Consider the following 12,448-nt stretch of genomic DNA (forward strand, 5'->3'; position numbering starts at 1 on the left):
CAAAAGGCGAATTGCTCTTGATAAATTCTGCCCACAGACTTCGGGATCTATGGTTTAGACTGTATTTAAACCTGCTTCAGCATGGTCTGACATTTCAGCGTATTTTCGCCATATGCGAATTTTCGCCGAAAAGTTGCAATTGATAAATTCAGCACTGATGCCTTTTTCCATCTAAAATAGCCTAGAGTGCATCATGAACTAAAAATCCTCTAAAGAAAAAGTTGTGAAAAAGTCGCACGTATTTAGACTGCGACTTGCTGTGCAACAAATTTAGATGGGAAAAACCAGTCTAAATCCTTTCATCATAAATACCCCCCCCCCCCCCCCCCCCCAGAGTTTCTGGTGACCAATTTTACTGCAGCACCACCACAGGATAAATAAAGTATTACACCGTTCCCAAATTATTAAATAAAATGTTTATGTAATGCACAGATATTTAATGTGTTGAGTCCCCAGAGCAAGAGATGTTGCTTCTAGCCACCTCTTCTCCAACTGAAAAAGGAGACCCCTCTTCATGAATTCCCTAGTATGATATTTGAAATGTGTTTTCTAACTGAAACAATCCTTTTAATATCACAAAGATGAAAAACAACTCAAGAAAAAGAATAACAATTAAAATGAACACTCACAATTTTAATTAATATTTTGGTTCAAGTGGTGAATGACAATGAGGCGAATTATAAAACATCTTTAATTCACCTTTGTATTACTCCCATTGTGCCAGGCTCATTATTCAGAAGGAACAATGCCAACTGATAATGAACGGTTCTCTATTCAAAGCAGCAAGTCAAATATTCGTTTCTAATTAATAATTCAATGTGACAAATTTATTAGTTGCAAGGTAGAGCTGAGCAATTAGGCTGTAAAACTGTGTCTTCTTTTATGTCCAGCTAATTGCTTTTCAAAAGTGACATTCATCAAAAACCTTGGACGTAAACTTCACACGTGGATATCATTGTTTTTAGATAAAATAACAGTCAATAGTCAACTACCTCCTATAAAAGAGGACCTGCCACCAGATTTTTGTAGTGTAGTAAAGGTTGGATTTTTTATGCTGACAAAGTTTCAAAATATTTCATATTTACTTTTACTTCATACTGATAAATAGCCATGTTTAGAGTCTTTAGAAGTTGGCAGCATGGCTAGAAGCATGTGCCAAATAAAAAGTTGCAACCAGACAGGCTGAGAGGACAAAGCGGAAAATACTGTCATACATGTTAGGCTGTGTTCACACTACCATCATAGGATCCATTTGGAGCCTCCGTTGGTAGTTTTGCCATATTTGATGGAAAGAATAGAGCAAAATGTAGCAATATTCTTCCTGTCAAAAAAACAGACATCACAAGCAAACCCAACAGCCCCTGTTATAAGTCAATAGGGTCCATTGACTGCTGGTGGTGACCATTATCTGACTGGTCCAATACTGCTGTCATTGTCTCTGTTAGGCTAGGTTTCCACACAGGTTTTTTTCTGGTGTATTTTGGAAAACTGCCACTGCAGTTTTTGAGCCAAAGCCAGAAGTGGATCCATGAGATAGGAGAAGTATAAGTCCTTCCTTTATATTTCCCATTCTTTTTGAATACACTTCTGGCATTGGCTCAACAACTGCAGTGGCAGTTTTCCAATTTAAAAAAATGCCAGAAAAAAATTGTGTGGAAACCTAGCCTCAAAAGGGAAACCATGACAGCCGTGTAAACAGAGTTTTATTCATATTCAAGTACCAGAAAAAAAGAGTAGCAGATGTGTTAATGTTTCTCAGTTTACTCCACTAACAATGCTTACAACCTCTAGGGAAAATAATGGGGTCACCACAATAAAAGGATGTTTATCTATTTTTATTTTTATTTTATTTATGGATCATACTCAAATCCCAATGTTTCTTTCTAAGCTGAACTTAGACGGATCCCTCCAAGGAACAGCCCAGGATAGAGGCAGCGCACAAGACTTCAAAGGTAAAATGGTTTATTTACCCGGTTACCCGGCATGCAACGCGTTTCGCTGGATAACCAGCTTCATCATTCATGCCTGATGAAGCTGGTTATCCAGCGAAACGCGTTGCATGCCGGGTAAATAAACAATTTTACCTTTGAATTCTTGTGCGCTGCCTCTATCCTGGGCTGTTCCTTGGAGGGATCCGTCTAAGTGCTTCACCTGTGTGTCCAGGAGCAGCTGCCGTTCTTCGCCCATTGCAGGGTCATTTCACGCCTTCACCATAGTTGTACTTGGTCGCAGTACAACTATACTTGGTGAGCAAGTTTTCTTGTTTGTTCATGTTCTCTTTGCATTACGGTATCACACTAGGAGCGCTCTCCTTGTTTGTACATTGATCTTTCTAAGCTGAGCATTGTGGTTTAATAAACATCCTTTAAACACATCAAATTAAACTACATTAATTTATAGCATATGTTTTTCAAATGACATCTAAAATGATGAAATAATTAAATGTTTTGAAACTACTCAATGTTGAGGAGAAAAATATGGAATCACCATCGCCTTATTTATTTGATCAATGGTCTTCACTTATGGTGAACAATATATTATATACTGGTTTCAACTTTCTCAAAGAAGGAAGAGTCCTTGAGAAAGAGTCCAGTCTACGCTAGAAAAGCTCTTGATGTGTAACATTTTATTCACATAATTTCCTAATAAAAGCCATATTTGTTTTTATCCAATTGGCATAGTACTGATTCCTGCTGGAGAAAGTGCCTAAACAATGTCCCATTTTATTGTATGAAATTGCATACTGCTACTACGTGGATCGTTTGCCGGTGAATGCCTTGCTGGGACCGGGAGGGACCACAAATTCTTACATTCTTACTATTATTCCATATTGTTTTCACTAGGTGTGCACCACTATCTGTTTTACCCTTTTTACAACTCTTCAATGATCAGCTTTTGCAGGATGCAGCCTTGTAATGGACCAAATTTGTTTTTAAATTTCAGCATAAATTTTCTATTTTATTGAAATTTTAATTGTTTGCCGGCCATGTCATTGAGTTGTTACACGTTTTTTTCAATCAGATATATATATATTTTTTTACATTTTCTAGTACTAGCAAATGGTAGTATACCATAAACTAATCCTGTAACCCATCTACCTGTTTGCCTAATAATTGAAAGTTCAATCTGAATAAAGAGTCTATGAACAACAGTGTTGTACATCTTTTTTGTCACAGAGCCTTGTTTACCGGTTTCTCGCACATGTTTAGCTAAGTGGTACCTGTGTCAGCAGCATTTGAAAGTTTAAGGGAACTCTTCATACCAGGCTTCATTAGATTTTTAAACAATCTGTCTTGAATAAGAGTTGTAGGAGCCAAACCTGGGGTATCCAAAACAAGATGTCCATAGGTTTTCAAATTTGCCCAGTGTACTTCTATTTTGATTCTTTTACTTTTCTAAGTGTAGTATGGTATTCACTTGATCCACATATTTAGCCAATATGCATGGCCTAGAACACCTGGAGTGAGGGGGTTCTAATTCATTTAGATATAGAAATCACAGGATGGACCATTAATGGTTCTCTGATAAAGATAATTTAGAGGTATATCCCAGTGAACATGGAATTAGATCTAATTCTAGATATAGTTACCTCCAATATGAGACACAGCCTAGCTGTAGACTCCTAATGGCATATAAATACAAAAAGATGGAGCTACTCAAAATCAGTGTGAGCAAGTTAAATACATTTTATTATGGAAAAAAGTAAAAGTTACATACAATACAGCTAGAGCTGTAGCGGAGCTACATGGGAACGGAAGAAGGTGAGTTAAATTTTTAATTTTTAATTTTTTTTTGGCAGCCCGGGCACAATGGACAGAAGATACTTTTCAATCGACTACTCCTTTAATAAAATGTATTTAACTTGTTCACACTGATTTTGAGTAGTTTCATCTATTTGTATTTATTTGTTCCTGGTATGATAAACGGTTAAGAGCATATTCTTCTGCTTCTTCTTGCTATGACCTCGGCTCTGGCGTTCGTGTGCACCAATGAGAGAGAGCTTGGAGGAAGAAGAAGTATTAATAGTGCAGTGCAGTGTGAGCGTCCGCATGTAGGAGCGTGTGCTCCTGTATGCTGGTGGATGGCGATAAAAAGTTGTAGGTGAAGAACAGACAAATGAATAAGCCTCTCTCTGGTGGGCACTTAATGTGCTTCAAGGGTTCCAAAGCCTTTTTTCAGTAGTGGTTATAGTGCTATAAGGATTGTCTTAACAGGCACCTTTCTATAGAAGTTCATGTTTCAATAAGTTGTGCTCAAAATGTGTCCCGGACCCTGTATTGATGCAGGTATTTCTACAACAAAATTATGTCTACAATATCAGCACCCTGATAGACAAGATACCCATCAAATAAATCATTAGATGTCATGATCACTATTAATTGCCCATCTAGAGAGTTAAATGACCAGCAATTGAGCTCACTTTAATGCTTATCACTGACATAGAGTGTCGGCTGTTAGCAGCTGGCATCTGCCATGTGTTAAACACTCCATATTTTCCCAACTGACCCTAGCTGTACATAAACGACTTGGTCCGGGAAGAAGTCAAGCAGTTGTGATAGACTCAGGATTGCCATAGTTTGACACATATCAACACCTTCAAATTCCAAATATTCTTCATAAAATCAATTGTTCCATGTAGGATAGAAGTAAGATGTAACGATCGCATATGGCCAAGCATCACACGCCGCACTCTGGCCACTAGGAACTGTAGGCAATGGACCAATCAGCTGCAGCATCAGCACTTACACCCCATGAAGGGGTATATTTAAATCCTTGCTCAGCCTCCAGCCTTTGCTTGTGATATCATCTCACATCTCATTCACCAGCATTTCTTCCTGCCAGTTTGTTTTAAGTCTCAGACTTCTTCTAGCCCTCAGTTGTTCTTTTACCTGATGTTCTTTACTTGGTTGTCCTTCTGGTTTTGTACCTTGGCTTGTGACCTGACTACTCTATTGCTATATGATTCTGTACCTCATCATTGTCTTGGTTGTGACCTGGCCTTCCTGCTTTTGTTTTGTTTGTCTGTCAGTTTGATGTTTATTTTATTGTTTGTTAACCCTTTTATGTCCTTTTCCTTGTCCCACATATAGTATTATAAGTTAATTTGACTACACTACGTCCTGCACGCTAGTAGCTTAGGGACCGGCACCATGGTTGGAACTGCGCTATAAAGAAGGTGGGCACCCTAAAAGGTAGAGTCAGAGCGAGTGAATCAGCTCAGGGTTGCACTATTCCCTGCTTGAGGTGATAGCAGTTTAGCCTTCTACTTTAATTACCTTTTTGGCTTTCAGCCAAATCTTTTGTATTAGCTTGAATGTTGGAAGCTAAATTAATTTTGATGCTAAGCTTTTTGCTTCTAAGGCTTGTAGTAAACAGGAGGAGCCTTAAATATAATTTACCAGTTTATCATCATAGTAGGTGGCCCCTACCCTTAACCCCTGAGGTGCTGTAGTTGTGATTATAAATAATACAAGGATGTTAACCCCTTAATGACGCAGGACGTAAATGTACGTCCCGGTGCAGTGGTACTTAATGCACCAGGATGTACATTCACGTCCTATACATAACTGTGAGCATCGGAGCGATGCTCGGGTCATGCGCGGCAGGTCCCGGCTGCTGATAGCAGCCAGGGACCCGCCGGTAATGGCGGACATCCGCAATCGCGCAGATGTCCGCCATCAACCCCTCAGATGCCGTGATCAATACAGATCACAGCATCTGCAGCACTGCAGTCACTAAAATGCTGTGGCGATCTGATCATCCAGAACGGCAGACAGAGGTCCCCTCACCTGCCTCCGCTGCCTTCCATGGGTCTTCAGCTCTGGTCTGAGATCGAGCAGACCAGAGCAGAAGATGACCAATAACACTGATCAGTGCTATGCCCTATGCATAGCACTGAACAGTATTAGCAATCGAATGATTGCTATAAATAGTCCCCTATGGGGACTATTAAAGTGTAATCATAGAAGTGTAAAAAGTAAAATTAAAAAAAAAATTAGAAAAATACCCTCCCCCAATAAAAAATGTAAATTGTCCATTTTAGCCATTTAACCCCCAAAAAGTGTAAAAAAAAATTTTTTTAATAAACATATTTGGTATCGCCGCGTGCATAAATATCTAAACTATTAAATATAATGTTAATCATCCCGTACGATGAACGGCGTGAACGTAAAAAAAAATCCAAAATTGCTTCTTAACCCCTCATACCGCTGCTTATACAGAAAAATTTAAAATTAAAGGTCAACAAAATAACGTACTCATTTGGTTAAAAAGTTAGTGATTTTTTTTTAAGCTGTATGATAATAGAAAAGTATGTAATCAGGGCTATCATTTTAATCGAAATGATCCACAGAATAAAGTAAACATTGCAAAATTGCAGTTTTCTTATCAATTTTCCCACACAAATAGTATTTTTTTGGTTGTGCCATACATTTTATGATAAAATGAGTGATGTTATTATAAAGGACAACTGGTCGCGCAAAAAAGAAGCCCTTTTACTAGTCTGTGGATGGAAATTTAAGAGAGATGATTTTAAGAAGGCAAGGAGGAAAAAATGAAAACGTAAAAATAAAATTGTTTTAGTCCTTAAGGCCCAAATGGGCTGAGTCCTTAAGGGGTTAAACAACCATCCTTGTTCAACATCTGAAGTGTCTTTAGCTTAATTTTTGGTACCCTTATATCCTTGATACCCTCTTTTTCTAGGCACCGACTTCTTCCAAACTTCCTTGATTTACCATTGACTTTGTAGAAGTGGTATTTAGTAAGTAAAAAAGATCATCTTGGTCTTTGGGAGTCAAAATAGTGTCAAATAGTGTCTTTACAGTTTTATTACCATGTAACTGTATAGACCTGAACAGGGCTTGGTTCATGTAAGTAATTACAGTATGCTGATGACAAAGGATAAATTGCCAGGCATGCCAGTCTCTGACATGTCCTGTATTTTGTCCACCTCAAATCATGACATGGCTAGTTCTTTATTAATTATTATATTCTTCTTTTAATATACAGTCTTTGCCCCCCAGTATCTTACATATACTGCAGGTGTCCAGTTATAGTGATAACATATGTTGTACTTCAGAAGAGGCAATGATGAGTAAGTCTGTCACTACACCTGAACACATCTAAAATGATGGATAGGCCTTCATAGGAAAGTTATCAATCCCAGTGGCGTGCCTATGTATTAAAAAGGCATATCTAATCTTCGTAATGAAAGGTCAAATCACTCTTTTGCAAAGCAGACCAGACCGTCCTAAACTGTATTGCATGACGGTGACCTTATTATTGTCGACTCCTGCTCCACTGTGTAATTTAGGCTTCCTGGCCTAAAATTAAAAAGCCTTAAAAATGCCAATTTAATTTGTAAATGGTATTAAGAAATTGCGGATTCACACGTAATATGGCAAATGGTTTAATTTTGCAATCATTCCCAGTAGGCCATTAGTTGTGACTAGTGGTTTTAAAATAAAATTTAATGAGGCTAAAGTATTACAGCAATTACAGGAGACTATTCATTTTAAGCTTCCCAACTGCTGTTCAGCGGGGAAGGACGCAGAACATATAGATAGAATCAAGGGAAAGATCAATGTGTTTTAATTGGAAAAAGCAACTAGTGTTCATTTCTAAATGGTATGCTTTAGGTAGGAATCAATTAGCAATGGGTAGTTAGTCGCACATAAACCTTATAAAGAGGCTATAGACCGCTTACAGACTAAGATATATAGAAGAGAGTGCATACATAAACCAGCTGGTTATTCAATACTGTTTTCCTAGAGGCTAAATAAAGAAAATGGGGTTTCATGGGGAAAAATAAAAACACTAAAGACTTATAACACTGTAACACTATAACTAGGGTATTTAGACAACCTTTCCAACATGTTAAAAGAACGCCCCAACCCCCCTAACCACCACCCCCCCCCCCCCCACCTTGCTCCTACAGGATATACAGTACCCAGTAGAATAGCACAAACTAGAATATAAAAGTGCTGGTGGCACATTACAAAAAATAAATAAATAAATAATAATGATAATAATAATAATAAGAAATACAACTTCTGTAAGATATATAGTTTATATGTAAATTAAACAAATTCTACCCTCTCTCCAGAACCCAAGTCCGCTGCCTTGGGGTCACCATTGACTTGGCACTGTCTTTCAAACCACACATCCAAACCCTTAGCACTGCCTGTTGCCTTCAGCTCAATACCATCTCTTGAATCCGCTCATTCCTCTTTGACTCAACTAAACAACAGGTAAATGCCTTCATCATCTCCCACTTAGACTACAGCAAAATCCTCCTCTGCGGCCTTCCATTGAAAACACTTGCTCCCCTCCAATCCATGCTCAACTTTGCTGCTCGATTAATCCACCTCTCACCTTGCTTCTCCTCTACCTGTCCCCTGTGCCAATCCCTTCACTGACTACCTGTTGCCCAATGAATTCAATTTAAACTGTTCACTATGACATATAAGGCCATCCACAACCTGTCCCCTTCATACATCTCTAACAGCAAAAAATTTCAGCATCAGTGGAACTTCTTATTTCTTTATTAACTTCAATGCATACAAAAACTGCAGTGGGGAGTGCCTGGACTTGTTCCAGCTAAATCTTCTCTCTGCAGAACGTGACGCCCAGATGGCTTTTCACTATGTCAGTCTAATGTCCATGGAATAGAATCCTAACATGACGTCGTGCCACACAGTGCCCCACAGAGGGACTTAATGTTATTGGATACTTGGTATTGTGAGAAAAATTTCTGTTTGCCTGCAAAACCACACTGCTATTCAAAAACTGTGCTGTTTTTGGCCAGGGTTACTTGTGAACCCTTCACACAGTATGCCTCAAATTCAACCTCTGCAACCTCTCACTACTGCCCCAGAATTCAAATTCCTGTGCTTCCCCAAGTGGACACCTTTTCATTGAATTATATGGAGAGTGTGGTGGACAGAAATCACGAGGCCAGATATAGGTATATAAGTGGGTTCACAGAATAAGTTTTACTGGGGGGGGGGGGGGGGGCTTTGTACCCTTGTCCAACACTGTTCTTAGCAAAAGTGATAAGATTGTAGGATGCTTAATTTTCTTAGAAGAACTGCCTCTGACTGGGGATATATCATTTAACAGTAAAAAGTCATGTAAGCAAATCTATTTTCCTGTAATATCCTCCAACCTTCATTTTACTAGAAGATGAAAATTATTGGACTTATGACTTTAAAATCTGTGTCCCAGTTTACAAGAGTTCAGCCTAACCTCTCGAATGGAAGCAAATGTAGATTGACACTGGTATTTACTGCAAAGTGAATAATTTTCTTGCATTAAATGCCATTAATAACTAGTAATGTCATTAGCGACAGGAAAATGCATTTGCATAGAAATCATTACACGGTTCACGTATGCTCTCTCGCAGTGATGCTATTGATCGCCCTGAGCTTTCAACAGTGAGAAACATTGCCTTTAATTGATTATACAAGATATTGCCACGGACAGCCCGGTCAAGCAAGATGGAAGAATGTGAGTTTGAAACATGTCTGTCCTGCTGTGTTTCACCAGCAATATCAAGGACCAAAACAATGATGAATGTCGCTATTCATTGTAAGGAGAAATCACTTACGTGTGCGCTAGCATGTTTTTAGACAGAATATAACAGCATAATAAATGTCGCCATTTAGCTGACAGCTTTAATTAGTCTTGCCATGCTGAAAATAAATGTTTATACATTTAGCTTTAACATGGAAATGTTTTTATCTCAGTTCATCAATTACATTAGGCTATTTAGCGATGACACTGAAATAAGACATATCATGACACATTTGTTCTCTGTTGTCTCACTTGGTTTCCTAATGTTGTTGGGTTATGTTGGAGGCATACCACCATTGCTTCAATAAATAAATAAGCAACGAATAACCCCTTAAAGTTTGCAGACCACTATATTCTGAATATGAATGATCACTTTGCCCCAGACAACATTTTTTCGATAGTGGAAAACAGGTTCACCGGCTTGTGTACTGACAACTTTAGCATATGCATATACAGTGAAGCACTTTACCAAAGGGCCCCAGTAGGAAAGATTAAAATGACCCCCTAATTAGGGTTCAGGATTTTACCACCAAGGACACAGGCTTGGACCAATTCTGTTGCACCTCTAGGTTGGATTCCTGCACATGTGTTTTAGTGGAACCAACTTACACCTCATTTACCCCCTTACATAAAAGGATTGTATCACGTCAAGTAAAAGGTTTATTGAGTTATCACTGTTAATAACATGTATACATATTCTGCTTATCCCCAATTTTATTTTAGTGTTTTCCTTCTTTTTATCTTCTCACCTTCTAAAAATCCATAACTCTTTTATATTTCAATCCAAGGACCCAGGTGAGGGCTTGTTTTTTGCGCAACCAATTGTACTTTGTAATGACATCACTCAGTTTATCATAAAATGTACGGTAAACTCCAATAATTATTTTTTGGGGGGAGGAAATTGAAAATTGCATGTTTTCTTTATTCTGTGGGTCAATATCATTAAAAAGATTATACAGTATACAGGGCTGTATGAGCCGTGTTGCGCCGTGATCTGTAGTTTGTTGGTTATATGAGACTATTTGATTGCATTTTATTATTTTTTGGGGGAATGTGCTGTGACCAAAACACTTTTGGACTTTCTTTTTACATTTATACCATTCATTTACAATATATTTTGATAGTTCAGACATTTACACATGCATCAATACCAAATATGTTTATTCTTTTTTTTTTTTTTTTTTACACTTTTTAGGGGTAAAATGGGAAAAGGGGCGATGTAAATTTTTATTGGGGAGAGGATTTTTCAAATTTTTTAAAAACTTTTTTTTAAGCTTTTTATGTACCCACTGGGGACTATTTATAGCAATCATTATATTACTAATACAGTGCTATGTATTGGCAGATGAGGGGACTTCCGGCCACCAACTTGGATGATGAGATTCCCGTTGCCGCCCCGGGGGGGCAACCCAATCATCCATTCAAAGTGTTGCCATGATCTTTAATGATCACGGCATCTGAGGGGTAAATGGCAGACATCAGAGCTGATAGCAGCCGGGACCTGCAGTGCATGTACAGGACATGAATATGTCTATACATCCTGGTGCGCTAAGTCCCAGCAGATCAGAACGTACATTTACATCCAATGTCCTTAAAGGTTAAACTATGGCATGCCTCTTACACTGCTCTGTGGCTGCCATGACACCCCATGCAATAATATACATCAGCTTAGAGCTGGTGGAGATTTCTGCAAATTTTGGTGTCGCAAACAGGCTCTAAGGTTGAATTTGAGCACACTGCACAGAATATGCAACTTTTGGGGATGTGCTCCACTGAGTCCACTTCTCTTCCATGCATTACAATTGTACTACTTTGTTTTCTTCTCAGACCTTTCTTTAGAGCAGTTAATAGAGAAAACAATAGTGAAAGACAGACTACGGCTATATCTAATTTCTGTTTGCAGTTTGTCAACACCCTTAAATGTCTTTATACGAAGGTATTGTCCTGTCTTCAGCAGCTTTGTTACTTCATATTAATGGATGGGTTACTATGCTTTGTATTAATAGTGGATAATTCTCTGTTCATGTTATAACAGCACCATGTGTGCATACATTGTAGATCTTCACATTAGACGTTTTACCCATTTCAGCAGACAAATAGCAACAAAACACCAAAATGATGGTAACCAAATTACGGTTGAAACACCTATATGTATAGTTAAAATGCAAAGATTTTGGTGTAGGGCTTCATATATGACCTCCAATTCAAATGGAAGGACACAAGATTACTATGGAGTTGTTTTAATTAAGTTTAAAACATAATATTTATTGAATCAATTAAAAATACATATGGCACAATGATAAAAAGGGGGGAAGTTTCCACTGGGGAGACTAAACAAAGGGGCGGCACTACCTGCTTATGCATGTAAATTATATGATACTGATGAATAAAGTGCAGGAAATGCCCAATCTTTAAAGTGCAAGGCTTGGGGATTAGGACCTCCGAATGGGCAATAAACAAGTGGGCATAACAATACATACCAAGGAACAGAATATTCACTATAGTAGCAGTGCAGGAGTCACACTACAGTTCCTCACAGTTCAGTGTATTATTTAAATTAAAAACAGCCAATCAGATCTCAAACGGTCACAAATGCTACACACTTGAAAGGAGAAATGTATATTCCCGTGTCAGGGCATGGCACCCGAGCATCCAAACGCCGCAATACTTCCGGGCGCCACGTCACGTGCGCCAGTCACATGGTGTCTTTATGTGCCGGTCATGTGATTCATCATGTGACTGGCGCACGTGACGTTGTTCCGGACTGCAAAAATCTTTGCCAGTGGAATCTTAGCATTAGAGTAATAACAAAATGGAGTGAATGAAAAAATTTGTTATTTTGAATCGAGTGGAAAGTCGGATTCTGTCAGAATTA

The sequence above is a fragment of the Hyla sarda genome, chromosome 9 (assembly GCF_029499605.1).
Source record: "Hyla sarda isolate aHylSar1 chromosome 9, aHylSar1.hap1, whole genome shotgun sequence".
Taxonomy (NCBI): domain Eukaryota; kingdom Metazoa; phylum Chordata; class Amphibia; order Anura; family Hylidae; genus Hyla; species Hyla sarda.